At 39.9% G+C, this 16,827-nt stretch overlaps 1 pseudogene; it reads right to left on the bottom strand.

Annotated features, from left to right (window-relative positions):
• Positions 1-15,870: 15,870 nt before the first annotated feature.
• Positions 15,871-16,827, bottom strand: LOC101606780 (annotated as a pseudogene).

Here is a 16,827-nt window from a genome sequence, read left to right as displayed (position 1 = left end):
TTATTTAATCCCTGCCATAATGATATACTTTATGGAATTTGATGGCTTATTGGGCTTTGTACTTTTTTGAGCCTTCTCTAGCTTTTATTAGTGTGATCTTCTTGTAAGCTCTTGAGATTAACCAATATTCTGTGTGGAGTATTCCCTGAGGTTTAGCTTTGTATGAATACAATCATAGAGCTGACTTTTTTCTCATGGAAAGTTTTCCTCTCACCGTCTATTATGAGGGATACTTTTGCTGGGTAAAGTAGTTGGAAGCCATAATTTTTTAGACTTTGAAATGTTCCATTCCAAGCCCTTCTGACTTTCAGGGTTTCCACTGAGAAATCTGAGGTTATTCTTATGGCATTGCCTTTGTATGCAGTGAGTTGTTTCTCTCTTACTGCTTTTACCACTCTCTGTTTTCATTGTTACAGTTTCAACTATGATGTGCCTCTGAGTGTTTCTTCTTTGGTCCTGTTTGGTGTTCTGTGAGCTTCTTGTATATGGATGGCCCTCTTTTGTGATATTGGGAAATTTTTCTTCAATAATTTTGTTGAATATGTTCTCTATGCCTCTAGTCTGGATTTCTTCCCTTTCTAGTATACCCATGACCCAGATGCTTGGTCATTTTAGGAGTATCCTACAGTTCCTTCATATTCTGTTCACATGATTTTTTGAACTTAGCAAAGTTTTTTTGGACTACTGATCAATTTCTTCTTTCTTTTTTTTATAAATTTTTTTTATTACTTTTCTATTCAGCAAATACAGGCAGTTTGGTACCATTATTAGGCTCATCCGTGACCTACCCCTTCCCCATTGGCCCCTCCTTGTTGAGGTATATGGGTCGTGCATTGTGGAGTTAGCCCACAGTTATTGGTATGATAAATGTCTCTGCATATCCTGAACCAACATGAGGCTCTGACATTCTTTCCACCCCCTCTTCCGCAAAATTTCCCTGAGCAATGATGGGTTTATTTTTGGTCTGCTTCAGTGATGAGGTGTTGGGGGCCTCTGGGGCTCTAGCTCTCTCATTTGGTAGGAGTTGATTTTTCACTGTGTTGGACTCCTTCCTCCTTGTGCTGGTATCTGGTTCATCAGGAAAACAGCACCCTTGCTTTTTTCGCCAATTTTCCTTAGTTTCAGCTGGGGCCCTTTTGAGGTATGATGGGGTGGCTCTCTCCTAAGGATCTGCATTTATCTGAAAGAGAGAAGCAGATTCTCCAACAGAGAGTAAGTTGGCACCAGGACAAATGAGATAACCCTTACTTTTTTATAGAGAGTTTAACAGGTGTAGGCCCTCTTGTAGTCCATGATTGATGGTAGCTTGATATTGGAGAGAAGGCCTATGTTTGGATATGGTTCTGACCTGTTTCCCAGCTCCAGCTATGGGTCCTGTACCACTGAGGGGATCAGTTAGCCAAATCAAGAGCAGTTGGTTCCCCACCATGGCTGTGTGCCACTATTGCACTTGTGTGGGCATCACAACAGGTTATTTGTTGCTAAGTAGGTTAGACCATGAGTTGCTTGGACAGATATTGGTCATTTCCCCCAGTCGCCCATGTAGCACCTTCTGGCACTAGACATGCTGACTGTCTTGGGACTGACTCTCTCCTGGCTTCCAGCCATGCTGTTCCATTTTACGTGTCAGCTGCATATCATGTCTTCAGCAATAGGGTCTTACCACTAACTTTGGTGCGTCATCAAGTACTCTGACAGAAATCTGTCATTCTTTTAGAAAACCTTATAGGTTACTCTGATCAAAAGCTCATTGTGGATGGTAGCCCCATGCTAGTACTGGGAGTTACAAGTCAGTGCCCACTAAGAAAATGAGGAAAAAGATAACTAATATACAAGAGTTAGAGAGGAGAGAGAGAGAGAGGGAAAGGGAGAGGGAGGGAGAGATGTAGAAGATTTAGGTTAGACTTAATCCTACCCTCTCCAGTATCTTGTGGTTTAGCTGTTTCCTGTCAGAGCCTGGTGAAGGTTCAGCCATTTGGTCTGCCTTTTAGAAAGTAGAGTTTTATGGTAACATTGCCGTTTGGGTCTAGATTAGTGTTTCCCACCCCTTCGAAGCTTTTCCCTCCCTCCCCATCCATCCTAGTGTCTAGTCCATGAGATGCTTGCTGGGTATGTAAGGTATCTTGGGTAGATTCAGCTTAGGTGCTGTAGATGAGTGAGATTATGTGGAGATTTTTTTTCTGTGATTGGGTAAGTTCACTGAGAATGATCTGTTCCAGGTTCAACCATTTTCCCTCAAATTTCTTTGTGTCATTTTTTTCTTACTGCTGTATAGAATTCCATTGTGTAGATATACCACATCTTAGTTATCCATTCTTCTAGTGATGGACATCTGGATTGATTCCAGCTCTTAGCTATTAAGAATTGAGCTGCTACAAACATGGTTGAGCAAGTCTCTCTGGCCTGTGGTTTGAAGGTTTTAGGGTAGATTCCCAGTAAGGGAATAACTGGGCCTGTTGATATCTCTATAGTCAGCTTTTTCAGGTGTCTCCATATGGCTTTCCAACATGGTTGTACCATCCTACATTCCCACCAACAGTGGATGAGTGTTCCTACTTCTCCACATCCTCGCCAGCATTTATTTTCACTTGATTTTTTGATGTTTGCTATCCTTATTGGGGTAAGGTAGAATCTCATAATTGTTTTAATTTGCATTTCTCTGATGATTAGGGATGATGAACATTTTCTTAAGTGTGTGTTTGCCATTTGTGTTTCTTCCTCTGTGAACTGCCTGTTCACCTCTTTGTCCCATTTTGTGAGTAGGATGTTTGGCTTCTTACTGTTTAGATTTTTGAGTTCTTTGTAGATTCTAGAGATTAAGCCTCTATCATTTGGATAACCCGCAAATATTTTCTCCCATTCTAAGGGTAATCTATTGGCTTTGCTTATTGTATGCTTGTCTATAAAGAAACTCTTCAGCTTCATGAGATCCCATTGGTTGAGTGACTGTTTAAGATTGTGAGCTACTGGGGTTTTCTTCAGAAAGTTTTTTTTTCCATTGCTATATCATGGAAAGTACTTCCTAAATTTTCTTCCAGTAGTATTTGAGTTCCGGGTCTTATATTGAGGTCTTTGATCCATTTGGATTTGAGTGTAGTGCATGGTGAAATGTGTGGATCAAGTTTCAGTTTCCTGCATGTGGTTGTCCAGCACCATTTGTTGAAGATGCTGTCTTTTTTCCAGCCTATATTGTTTGGGTCTTTGTCAAATATCGTAGCTATAGTTGCTTGACCCAAAGTCTGGGTCCTCAAGTCTATTCCATTGGTCTATACTCCTGTTTTTATGTCAGTACCATGCTGTTTTTATTACTATGGCTTTGTAGTATAGCTTTATATCAGGTATGGTGATGCCACCAGAGGTATTTCTTTTGCTGAGGACATGTTTGGATATGCGAGGCCTTCTGCCTTTCCATATGAAATTTGAGATCATTTTTTTTCTATCTCTGTGAAGAACACTGTAAGGATTTTAATTGGAATTGCATTAAATCTATATATTGTCTTTGGTAGGATTGTCATCTTCACAATGCTAATTCTGCCTATCCAGGAGCATGGGAGGTCTTTCCATTTTCTCAAGTCCTCCTCAATTTCTTTTTTGAGTGTTTTTGTTTTCATTGTATAGATCTTTCTCTTCCTTGGTTGACGTTATTCCAAGGTATGTTTTTGTTGTTGCTGCTATTAAAAATGGGACAATGTCCCTTATTTCTTTCTGTGTATCTTTGTCATTTGCATATGGAAATGCTACTGATTTTTGTGCATTGATTTTGTATCTTGCTACTTCGCTATAGGAGTTAGTCACCTTCAGGAGTTCAGGGGATTCGTGATTCACTGTTTTCCCCCTGTCTGTGCCCTCCCACTGACAAGAAGACCCAGAAAACCCTTAATGTCTTACCTTTCTTTCCCCGGGATTTGCAGCACAGCTAGGCGGTCACCATCTTGGCTGGAAGCCACAATTTCTTCTGTCTTATCTTCCAGCTCAGAGGTACTGTCCTCCACATGCATGTTCTCACTCTGTTAGTGGGGGGGACGGGGGGTTCTAGAGAGGTTTTTAAAATATTTGTTTGAAGCTGGGCATGGTGGCACATGCCTTTAATCCCAGAACTCAGGAGGCAGAGGTAGGAGGATTGCTGTGAGTTCAAGGTCACCCTGAGACTACTTAATGAATTCCAGGTCAGCCTGGGCTAGAGTGAGACCCTACCTTGAAAAAAAAATATTTGTTTGATTTTTGTGTCTTTTTTGTATTATGTCCCTCTCTCTCTCTTTTTAAGTTTAGTTTTTCAAGGTAGGGTCTTACTCTGGCCCAGACTGACCTGGAATTAGCTATGCAGTCTCAGGGGGGCCTCGAACTCATGCCAATCTTCCTGCCTCTGCCTCCTGAGTTCTGGGATTAAAGACATACATCACAATGCCTAGCTCCATGTTTTTTTTTTGTTTGTTTTGTTTGTTTTTTGAGGTGTGATTTCAGGTCAAGGTCTGATTTTCTTTTCTTTTCTTTTTTAATTTTTGTTTATTTTTATTTATTTATTTGAAAGCAACAGACAGAGAGAGAAAGAGGCAGACAAAAAGAGAGAGAAAAAGAAAGAGAATGAGTACACCAGGGCCTCCAGCCACTGCAAACATACTCCAGATGCATGTTCCACCTTTTGCATCTGGCTTATGTGGGTACTGGGGAATTGAGGCTTGAACCAGGATCTTTAGGCTTCATAAGCAAGCACTTAACCACTAAACCATCTCTCCAGCCCAAGGTCTGATTTTCTTTATGTTTTCTGTAATCCATTCTTGTATCTGATCATTAAACTTAATAAGATAGTTATTGAGATTCTCTATTTGTTGTCTCATCTTTGATTCATTTATCTCTCTTTTGAGGCCTCTAGTTTTCTTCAATTAATTTAAGCTTAGTGACAAAAGTTGTGTGCTGTAAGAGACAATTTTGCTCAATTTCATTTATGCAATTACTGGTTTTTTGATGATTTGCTTCAGTTCAGCAATTCACTTGGTCAGGTCACATAGCTTGTTGTGTTTACATTTGGAGATTCATTTTCTATTGTTTTTTTCTGTTTTCGTTGCAGGCTTCCATTGTGTGACTAGACATGCTTGGTGGACATCTCTCAGTTTTCTGACTTTCATTGTTCTTTTTTGCATTATGGTCTACCAAGCTTGGGGTAAAAGTCTTATTTTATTAAATAGGAAGCAAGTATTTGTACTTTTAGGATCTTCAGTGAGTGTTCTGTTTTAAATGTAAACCAGATTGGAGTATGATTAGGTTATGATTGAAGACGCACATATTGTGGAGGTTGCAAGTGTATGAAGGATACCTGGGGAACTGAGAGCTCAGGCCTAGTCACTGCACTTGAGTGCACTCTTCAGCACAGGGGAACTGGGGCTGGGGAACAAGTTGCCAGGAAGCTTGAGAGTCAGGAGCAAAAGACCAGCTCTGACAGTGGCCCATGAACCCTCTGACCCAGGTAACAGAAAATTTGGGACCCAGGGGCTGGGCAATAAGGAAGCTAGAACAAAAGGCCTGCTTCTTTAGCCATCCACACAGATTCCAGTCTTTCCCAAGCCAGCAGTAGTGGGACTGGGTCCAGAGAACTTAGAGTTGGGGAGCAAACCAGAGCTCTGGCTTACTCACCCCATGTGCACATCCTCTGCCACAGGGTATTATAGAGTTGGGGAGCCAGGGGCTAGTCAGTCAGAAATGTGGAGCAAAAGGACTGCTTCAGCAAGATGCACACAGGGTCCAGGCTATCCCAAGTCAGCAGCAGGAGTACTGAGGCCAGGGAACTGGGAGGTGGAAAATGAACTAGGAGCTCTGGCCTATTCACCACTTGTGCACACCCTCTGGCACCTGTTATGTACTTTTCAAAAATGTTTATGTCACTAAACACAAAGGACCAAGGACCTGCCCTTTGCTATCAAGGTTTTCATTTGCTATAAGGAAGGGTCATGGACAGATGGCAAAACTGAGTAAGGCTTATGGATTTGTTACTGTATTAAAACACAATTTCATACTTAGTAGCAGAGGCCAGTAAGTTAAAAAGGAGACATAAAGGGAAGAGAAAGGAAGGGAGGAGGGTACTTAATAGGTTGATATTGTATATATGTAAGTACAATGATTGTGATGGGGAGGTAATCTGATGGAGAATGGAATTTCAAAAGGGAAAGTGTGGGGGGTGGGGAGGGAGGGAATTACCATGGGATTTTTTTAATCATCATGGAAAATGCTAATAAAAACTTTAAAAAAAACCACAATTTCAGATATTTATCATTATACTATAGTTGTGTAAAAAAAAAATCAATGTTTTTGGAGAAGCCATCTTTGGTTTTGGTAAATATTAAGGTTTTGAAATTTGGAGAGGTAAGCTCAGTTGGGAGAGTGCATGTGTACTGTGCATAAAACCCTGAATTTAATTCCCAGCACCACCTAGCCTAGGAGTGGTAGAGTGTACCACCTTGTAATCCCACTACTTAGAAGTATTCTCACTTGCATACGAAGTTCAAGGCCAGCCTGGGCTATATGAGATACTCTATTAAAAGAATAAAAACCAAAGAAACACTGAGGGCTAGAGAGATGACTAAATGGTTAAGGCACTTACCTGAAAAGCAAAAAGACCTAGGTTCAATTACCCAGGATCCACCTAAGCCAGATATACAGGGGTGATGTATGCATCTAGAGTTCATGTACAGTGACTGGAGGCCCTGGCACCACACCCATTCTTTCTTTCTATCTACCTCTCCCTCAAATAAATAATATATTTTTAAAAATGAGCCATCATGGTGGCACATGCCTTTAATCCCAGGACTTGGGAAGCAGAGATAGGAGGATCACCATAAATTTGAGGCCACCCTGTGATCACAAAGTGAATTCCAGGCTAGCCTAGGCTAAAGCAAGACCCTACCTTGAAAAATCAAAATAAATAATTAATTAATTAAAAAATAGCCAGGTGTGGTGGTACACGCCTTTAATCCCAGCACACGTAAGGCAGAGGTAGGAGGATCACCATGAGTTCAAGGACACCCTGAGACTACATAATGAATTTTAGGTGCACCCTTCGATAGCTCAGCTGGTAGAGCGGAGGACTGTAGAGCGCACACATAATGAATTTTAGGTCAGCCTGAGCTAGAGTGTAAGCCTACTTCGAAAAACCAAAATAATGATAATAATAATAAATAAATAAAAATTGGGTGGGAGGGGGAATCTGGGGAAATGGCTTAGTGGTTAAAGGTACTTGTTTGCCAAAGCCTGCTGTCCCAGGTTCAATTTTCCAGTGCCTACAAGGAGCCAGATGCCAAGATAGCTTATGAGTCTAGAATATACTTGCAGGGGTGGGAGACCCTGGTGTGCCCATGCTCATACTCTCTGTTTCTCTCTTTCTCTCTGAAGTAAATAAATATAAGTACTAAATATTAGGGGCACACTGCAATATTTAGGGATAAAGGAGTTTCAAATTAGTTTACTTTCAAATCAGCTTGGGAAAAAATTAGAAGAAAGTAAATGTAGTGCACGCCTTTAATCTCAGCACTCAGGAGGCAGAGGTAGAAGAATCGCTGTGAGTTCCAGGCCATACTGAGACTACATAGTGAATTCCAGGTCAGCCTGGACTAGAGTGAGATTCTACTTCAAGAAAACAAAAAATAAAAAAAGTCACAAAATGTAAACTTTTGATCCGTCAGTATAAATGGTAATGTAACTTACTTGTGTAATTTTCCTATAGCTGAAATTATGGCAAAATGAAAAGTTATCTAGGTTTCATCATACACAATTGTATTTCTTGGTCTGGGTGAAAGCCATCTATCTAAGAATCTAACCTACACAAAAGATGCATGGAAGTCAAGGGTTAGGGAGAAGCAATAGTTCATACAAGGGAGTTCAGAGCAGGCAATACCATTTTTCTGTGTGGAAAAAAAAAAAAACATGGACGGCAATGAAAAAGACATCTTTTAACATCAAATAACATAACCATGACTTATATAAGGCAAAAGATCTTAGACATACAAGAGGGAAATGATATTATCTACTAATGTGTTAGAAAAGCTTCATTATATATATTTTTTGTTTTGTGTTTCTTTTTAAATTTTTTTTATTGACAACTTCTTTACTTACAGACAATAAACCATGATATTTCCCTCCCCTCTCCTATCCCCACTTCAAAACTACACTCTCCATTATATCATCTTACTCTCTCCATTAGTCTCTCTTTTATTTTGATCTCATCATCTTTTTCTCCTATTATGAGAGTCTTGTGAAGATATCACTAGGCACTGCAAAGTCATGGATATCAAAGCCAATTTCTGTCTGGACAGTTGCATTGTAAGGAGTGGCACCCTTCCTTTGGCTCTTACATTCTTTTTGGCACCACTCCCACAATTGGACCCTGAGCCTTGGAGGGGGTGATAGAGCTGTTTCAGTGATGAGCACTCCTCGGTCACTACTTCTCAGCCCTATGTTGCCTTTTGGGTCATCCCAGTCGTCATCACCATCTGAAAAGAGAAGCGTCTCTAACCAGAAATGAGGGTAGCATTAATATATGAATATCAACATTAAGTGTAGTGCTTTCAGGGCAATTTGGTGAGAATAATATGTGCATGTGGCTAGAGAAGAGCAGGCTTTATACTGCTAAGGCACATGACCTCCCCTGCCATAGGCTTTTGATTAGGTTTTCTGTACCAGGTGTGTAACCCTACCATAGAGCAGGCCTTCAGTCCAATTAGAGAACAGTTGGTTTTCCCCAGAGAAGACATGCCACTATTGCACCCATTTGGTCATTTGGCCTGTCTGGCCAAACGTGAGGCTTCAAGTATCCAGTGTTTTCACCACTAACGACTTCTATCTCCCATAGGGCTGCATGCAATATAGCTTTTTCCAGCTTTCAGTTGGCTGATCTACAGGGAGGTTTTCAGCTCAGCATCAGCTTGATTTCTCAGTGACCTTGCTGCCCACACATGTGAAGTCTTCAACAATAGGGTCTTACCATCTGTTACTCATGGGAAACCAAAGGCCTTGGCAAAAGCCTGTCATGTTTTGGAGACAACAGGGATCTCTCTGGCCAACAACTCACTGGAAGGTATCCCATCCCTATCACTTAAAATTTTCTAATAGCAATCTATGGGTTCTGGATTTGCCATTATCCAAAGAAATAGGTTTTTATTTGTCTTATTCAGGATATTTTGAATTTTGATTGACCCTTCTCTCACCCTTCTCTTACTTGGTATCTTTGCCTAGCCTCACTTAAGCTATTACAGACCCTGTAATCTACTCTTCTACTTATATATATATATACAGTACCATGCCCTAAAGTCCATTCTTCTCCTCCTTCCCTTATAGCCTTTTTCTAGCTTACTGGCCTCTGCTACTGATTTTTTGTTCCAGCTCTCACACAAGTCTAAACATTTGTAGCTAGGATCCACATATGAGAAAGAACATGTGATGTTTGGCTTTCTGGGCCTGGGTTATCTCACTTAGTATAATCCTTTCCAGATCCATCTATTTCCCAGTAAATTTCATAATTTAATTTTCTTTACCACTGAATAGAACTCCCTTATGTAAATATACCACATCTTTATTATTTATTCAACTGCTGAGGGACATCTAGTCTGGTTCCATTTCCTAGCTATTGTGAATAGAGCAGCAGTGAGCATGGTTGTGCACGTATCTCTAAGGTAGTGAGAAAAGGCATTACGATATATGCCTAGGAGTGCTACAGCAGATAATATGGTAAATCTATTTTTAGCTGTCTCAAGAACCTCCACACTGACTTCCACAATGGCTATACCAGATTATAGTCTCACCAACAGTGTAGAAGGGTTCCCCTTTGTCCTCATCCTTGCCAACATTTATTGTCATTTGTCTTCATGATGGTAGCCATTCTGAGAGGAGTGAGATGGAATCTCAAAGTACTTTTAATTTGGATTTCCCTAGTGGATAATGATGTTTTATACCATCTGTATTTCTTCCTTTGAGAACTCTATTTAGTTCCACAGCCTATTTTTTGTAATATATATATATATATATATATATATATATATATATATGTATGTATAAAATTGATAACTTCTATACTTACAGACAAAAAAACAATGTATTTCCCTCCCCCACTTTCCCCTTCATAACTCTGCTCTTTGTCATATACCCTCCCTCTCTCCATTAGTCTCTCTTTTAATTTGATGTCATCTTTGTCTCCACAGCCTTTTTTTTTTTTTTTTTTTGTTTTTTTTGGTTTTTCAAGGTAGGGTCTCACTCTGGTCCAGGCTGACCTGGAATTAACTCTGTCATCTCAGGGTGACCTTGAACTCATGGCAATCCTCCTACCTCTGCCTCCCGAGTGCTGGGATTAAAGGTGTGCGCCACCACGCCCGGCTCTCCACAGCCTATTTTTAATTGGGTTGTTTGATTTCTTATTGTTTTGTTTTTTGTTATTTGTATATTCTGTCAGATGTGTAGCTGGCAAAGATTTTCTCCCATTTTGTAGGTTGTCTCTTTGCTCTATTCACAGTGTCCTTTGCTGTCCAAAAGCTTTGTAATTTCATGAAATACCAGTGGTTGATTAGTGGTTTTATTTCCTGAGCAATTGGGGTTATATTCAGAATGTCACTGCCTATGCCAATATGTTGAAGGGTTTCCCCTACCTTTTTCTTTACCAATTTTAGAGTTTCAGGTCTGATGTTAAGGTCCCTGGTCCATTGGAACTTCATTCTTGTTCATGGACAAAGACAAGGATCTATTTTCAACCATCTACATATAGATATCCAGTTTTCCAAGCACCACTGGTTGAAGAGGCTGTATTTTCTCCAATGAGTAGTTTTGGCATTTTTGTCAAAAATCAGATGACTGTAGCTGGCTGGATTAAAATTTGGGTCCTCTATTCTGTACCATTGATCTATAATTCTGTCTCTGTGCCAGTACCATGCTTGTTTTGTACTATGGCTTTGTAATACAGCTTAAAATCTGGTATGCTGATACTGCCAGCCTTATTTTTGTTGCTCAGAATTATTTTAGATATTCAAGAGTTTTGTGCTTCCAAATGAATTTTAGGATTGTTTTATCTATTTCTGTAAAGAATGCCATTGGAATTTTAGTTGGGATTGCATTAAATGTGTAGATTGCTTTTGGTAAGATTGACATTTTCACAATATGGATTCTTCCAATCCAAGAACATGGGATATCTTCAATTTCCTAATGTCTTCTGCAATTTCTTGCTTGAGTTTTTTTTAACCTTTTTTTATTTATATGAGAGAGAAAGAGAGAGAGGATGGGAGTGTCATGGCCTCCACCCACTGCAAATGAACTCCAGATGCATGTGCCACCACATGCATCTGGTTTACCTGGGTCCTGGAGAGTCAAACCGGGATCCTTTGGCTTTGCAGGCAATCTCTAAGCAATCTCTCCAGCCCTGCTTGAGTGTTTTAAAGTTCTCATTGGAGAGATCCTTCACTTGCTTGGATAGGTTTATTCTAAGGTACTTTATTTATTTCTTTTTTTAGAGGCAATTGTGAATAGGAGAGATTCCCTGATTTCATCCTCTGCATGTTTGTTGTTAGTACATAGTAAAGCTACTGGTTTCTGTGTGTTTATTTTGTATCCTGCTACATTGCTAAAAGTGATTATAAACTCTAACAGTTTGCTGGTATAGCCATTAGGGTCCTTTATGCATAGAATCATGTCATCTGCAAATAATGATAATTTGATCTCTTCCTTTCCAATTTGTATCCCTTTTATGAATGGCTCTTGCCTTAAATGCTATAGTTAAGATTTCCAGGACTGTAGAGATGGCTTAGCAGTTAAGGTGCTTGCCTGCAAAGCCAAAGGACCCAGGTTCAATTCCCCAGTATCCATGTAAGCCAGATGCACAAGGTGGCACATGCATCTGGAGTTCGCTTGCAGTGGCTGGAGGCCCTGGTGCACCCATTCTCTGTCTATCTCCCCCACCTCCCGCTTGCAAATAAAGAAAATAAATTAAAATTTAAAAGAGACTTCCAGTATTATATTAAATAAAAGTAGGAACAGTGGACACCCTTGTGTTATTCCTGAATTGAGTGGAAAAGCTTCAAGTTTTTCTCCATTTAGTAACATGTTGGCTATAGGTTTCCCACAAATAGCTTTTATTATGTTCATATATATTCCTTCTACTCCCAGTAGGACTTTTACCATGAATGGATGTTGGATTTTGTCAAATGCCTTTTCTGCATCTGTTGAGATGATCATGTGATCTTTGTCCTTCAGTCCATTTACATAGCATACTGCACTTACTGATTTGCATATATTGAACTATCCCTGCATCTCTGGGATAAAGCCTAATTGGTCAAGGTGAATAATCTTTCTGATATATTCTTGTATTCTGTTTGCCAATATTTTGTTGAGAATTTTTGCATCTATGTTCATGAGGGAGATTGGTCTGTAATTTTCTTTTCTTTTCTTTTTTTAAATTTTTATTAACATTTTCCATGATTATAAAATATATCCCATGGTAATTCCCTCCCTCCCCACCCCCACACTTTCCCATTTGAAATTTCATTCTCCATCATATTACCTCCCCATTACAATCATTGTAATTACATATATACAATATTAACCTATTAAGTATCCTCCTCCCTTCGGGTCTGTAATTTTCTTTTTTGATCCTATCTTTGTCTGGTTTTGGTATCAGGGTAATGCTGACTTCATAGAAGGAGTTTGGTAGAATTCCTTCCTTTTCTATTTTATGGGAAAGTTTGAGAAGCAGTAGTATTAGTTCTTCCATAAAGTTCTGGTAAAATTCACCCCTGAATCAATCTGGGCCTGGATTTTTTTTTAGTTAAGAGACCTTTTTTTTTTTTTTCTTTTTTTTCATGGTAGGGTCTCACTTTAACTCAGGCTGACCTGGAATTCACTATATAGTCTCAAGGTGGCCTTGAACTCACAGCAATCCTCCTACCTCTGCCTCCTGAGTGCTGGGATTAAAGGTGTGCACAACCACGCCAGGATTTGGGAGACGTTTTTTAATTGTTGGGATCCCCATACTTGTCATAGGTCTATTTAAATGGTTTATCTCATCTTTTTTTAATTTTAGTAGGTCATATGAATCAAAGAAATCATCCATTTCTATCATATTTTCAAATTTAAATGCATATATATTCTTTTTTTTTTTTCTTTGGTTTTTCGAGGTAGGGTCTCACTCTGGCTCAGGCTGACCTGGAATTCACTATGTAGTCTCAGGGTGGCCTTGAACTCATGGTGATCCTCCTACCTCTCCTTCCCGAGTGCTGGGATTAAAGGCGTGCGCCACCACACCCGGAGCATATATATTCTTAAAGTATGTTCTTATTATTTTCTGAATTTCTTTGGTATCTGTTGTAATGGTGCCTTTTTCATCTCTAATTTTATTAATTGTTGTCTCTTCTTTCTTATTGTCAGGTTTATTAATCTTGTTTATCCTTTCAAAGAACCAACTCTTTCTCTCATTTATTCTTTGGATTGTTTGTTTGTTTGGGTTTCTATTTCATTAATTTTTGACCCAATCTTTGCTATTTCTTATGGTCTACTGATTTTTTGTTTGCCTTGTTCTTTTGCCACGGCCTTAAGATGAAGCACTAAATAGCTTACTTGTGAACTCTCTAATTTCTAAATATAGGCATTTAGAGCTATAAATTTCCCTGTTAGGACAGCCTTCATTGTGTCCCAAAGGTTTTGGTATGTTGTATTCTCATCATCATCTAATTCTATGAATTTATTGATTTCCTTTTTGATTTTTTTAATGACACTTTCATCATTCAATAGTGCACTGTTTAGTCTCTTTGAATTTGTGTATGTTCTGTAATTTTTCTTGTTGCTGATTTGTAGTTTAATCCTACTGTAGTCAGAGTAAAAGGGATTATTTCAATTTAAGATTTGTTCTGTGTCCTAATATATGGTCTATTCTAGAGAATGTTACATGTGTTGTTGAGAAAAATATATATTCTGCAGTATTAGGATGGAATGTTCTGTAGATATCTGTTAGGTCCATTTGTACCATGACATCACATAATTCAGATGTCTCTCTGTTTATTTTTTGCCTGGGTGACTGGTAAATTGATGAGAGCAGGGTATTGAAGTCACCCACTACAGTTGTGTTTGGTGTTATCTGTGACTTTAAGTCTAATAATGTTTGTTTGATGAAAATGGGAGCTCTCATGTTAGGTGCATATACATTTACAATTGTAATGTCTTGTTGAAGTGTTATTTTAATCAGTATAAAGTGACATTCTTTATCTTTCCTCACTAAAGTTGGTTTGAAATCTATTCTGTCAGATATTAAGATAGAAACCCCTGCTTGTTTCCTAAGCCCATGTGCTTGAAATACCATTTTCCATCCTTTCACCCTAAGCATCTATCTTTTATTGAGAGATTAATTTCCTGGAGGCAACAAATGACAGGATCCTGCCGTTTAATTCAGACTGCAAACCTTTGTCTTTTGGTTGGGGTATTGAGGCCATTGATATTAAGAGTTATTCTTGCCGGGCGTGGTGGCGCACGCCTTTAATCCTAGCACTCGGGAGGCAGAGGTAGGAGGATCACCATGAGTTCAAGGCCACCCTGAGACTACAGAGCTAAATCCAGGTCAGCCTGGGCCAGAGTGAGACCCTACCTCAAAAAACCAAAAAAAAAGAGTTATTCTTATATGATGGAGAATGGAATTTTAAATGGGAAAGTGTGGGGGTGGGGAGGGAGGGAATTACCATGGGATGTATTTTGTAATCATGGAAAATGTTAATAAAAATTTTTAAAAAAGAGTTATTCTTGAAAGGTATGGATTTATTCACTCCATTCTTCTTGGTTTGTAGTGCTTCCTGTTTTCCCTTTACTCACTTGTTTTAACTGTTATTTGAGTATGGTTTATTTTTTCCTGTTTCCTCATGTGTGTGTTTTGCTTTCTCCTGAGCATGAAGGATTCCTTCAAGTATTTTCTGTAGAGCTCACTTAGTTGTCATAAATTCCTTTAGCCTGTTTTTGTTGTGAAATGTTTTATTTCTCCATCAATTTGGATATACAGCCTTGGATGATAAAGTAATCTTGGTTGACAGTTGTTGTCTCTCAGAACTTGGAATACATCATTCCAAGCCCTTCTTGCTTTTAATGTTTGTGATGAATAATCTGTTGTTATTCGGATGGGCTTGCCTTTGTCGGTGACTTGCTTTCTCTCTCTAACTGCTTTCAATATATTTTCTTTGGTTTATGTGTTTAGTAGTTTAATTATAATATGGCAAGGGGCATTCATTCCAGGTTTTGTCTGTTTGGTATTCTATAAACTTCCTGTATCTGCACTGGCATTTCTTTCCCAACTTGGGGAATTTTTTCTTCTATACTACTATGCCTTTGGAGTAAAATTCTTCTCCTACTGTACCCTAAATTCTTACATCTGATCTTTTCATAGTGTCCTTAATATCTTGAAATTCCCATTCATACCTTCCTATTAGCTTGTCTTTGTCTTCATTTGACTGTATTAAGTTTGGCACCTGGTCTTCTAGTTTAGATATTCTGTTCTGTCCGTCATCATGGTAAGACTTTCCAGAGTTTTTTTTATTTCACTGACTGTTTTTCAGAGCTAGAATTTCTGCCTGGTTTTTCTTCAGTATTTCTTTTTCCTTACTCATGTCTTGTAATGACCTCCTTATTTCATTAAGCTGGTTTCCTGTGCTCTCTTTCAGGAGTTTGTTTTCTTCTTTAATTTCTTTGTTTTCTTCTTTGATTCCTTTGATTTCTTTGAGTATAGGTAAAATCATTTTATTGAAATCTTTGTCACACATTTCATTTAGAACAGTCTCATTGGGGGTCATTTCTGATGGATTTATAATTTTTGGTGGGATTGTACTGTCTTGATTCTTTTGTTTGTTTGTTTTAGGAAACCAAGGAGCAACACGTTTATTCAGGACTCCAGCAGAGCTCCCAATCAACATCCACAGAATGAGGACAGATCCTTGGCCAGCCAGGGGCCTGACAGCCCTGGCTCCTTGCAAACCCTGTGCTTTTCAGCCTCAAGGTAGGCATGTCAGAGGTAGAGATGGCACCTCTGGAGGGTTCCAGAGCAGGCAGATGCATGGACCCAGTGTCAGGAAGAGCAGGGAGCAGAGGGCACACATCCATGATGTAGCAGCCTGGGCCCCGGTTCCGAAGTCCATCCAGGAAGAACCCACACCAGTGGAAAAGTGGTCATCATCAGGCTCAGCCTCGTTGCCATCTTGTGCATCCAGAAGCACTGTGTGCACTGGAAGCAGCATCTTGGCTGCTGCGTTATGCTTTGCTAGCTTTTTGGAGGTGCCACTGCCAATCTCAATGAAACGCTCCACCCGGCAAGTCATGGTGACCTTTTTGCCGTGAGCTGGTCCAGACTTCTGGTTCACCGTGTACCCTGGGAGTCGCCAACCTTTCTGTATCACCAGCTCCTGCAGAGCCCCAACAGGGTTGCACTCAGACTGCTGAGGGCAGGCAGGAGGGCTGCATCTCCATAGGGAGGCTCCTGGGTAGGACAGCAGGTGGAGCAGGAGCAGCAATAAGAACAGAAGTGTCCTCAGCCAGCGAAGAGTCTGGGGGAGAAAAAGAACTGCTGTCCTCCAGGGCAGGCTCCAACATGCTGCCCCCTTTGAGATGTTTGATGGCCACCTCAGCTGCCTTGCGCTTGGCTGCCTTCTTGCTGGGACCCTGACCAGTGCAGCTGGTGTCGCCAACGGTGACCCAGAAGGTGAAATTAGGCTGATGGGCTTGGCCCTCGGCTTTGAGAAGGTCATACATGGGCGTCTTTCTTATTCTGGTCCCATACTTCTGCGGAAGGCTGATCGGGGTCTTGCCAGGGTTGGCAACCAGCATTTGCTCTATGCTGGG

Source organism: Jaculus jaculus, chromosome 2, assembly GCF_020740685.1.
Source record: "Jaculus jaculus isolate mJacJac1 chromosome 2, mJacJac1.mat.Y.cur, whole genome shotgun sequence".
Classification (NCBI taxonomy): domain Eukaryota; kingdom Metazoa; phylum Chordata; class Mammalia; order Rodentia; family Dipodidae; genus Jaculus; species Jaculus jaculus.
The sequence above is the reverse complement of the archived record's forward strand: the minus strand, read 5'-3'. Positions and strand labels throughout refer to the sequence as shown.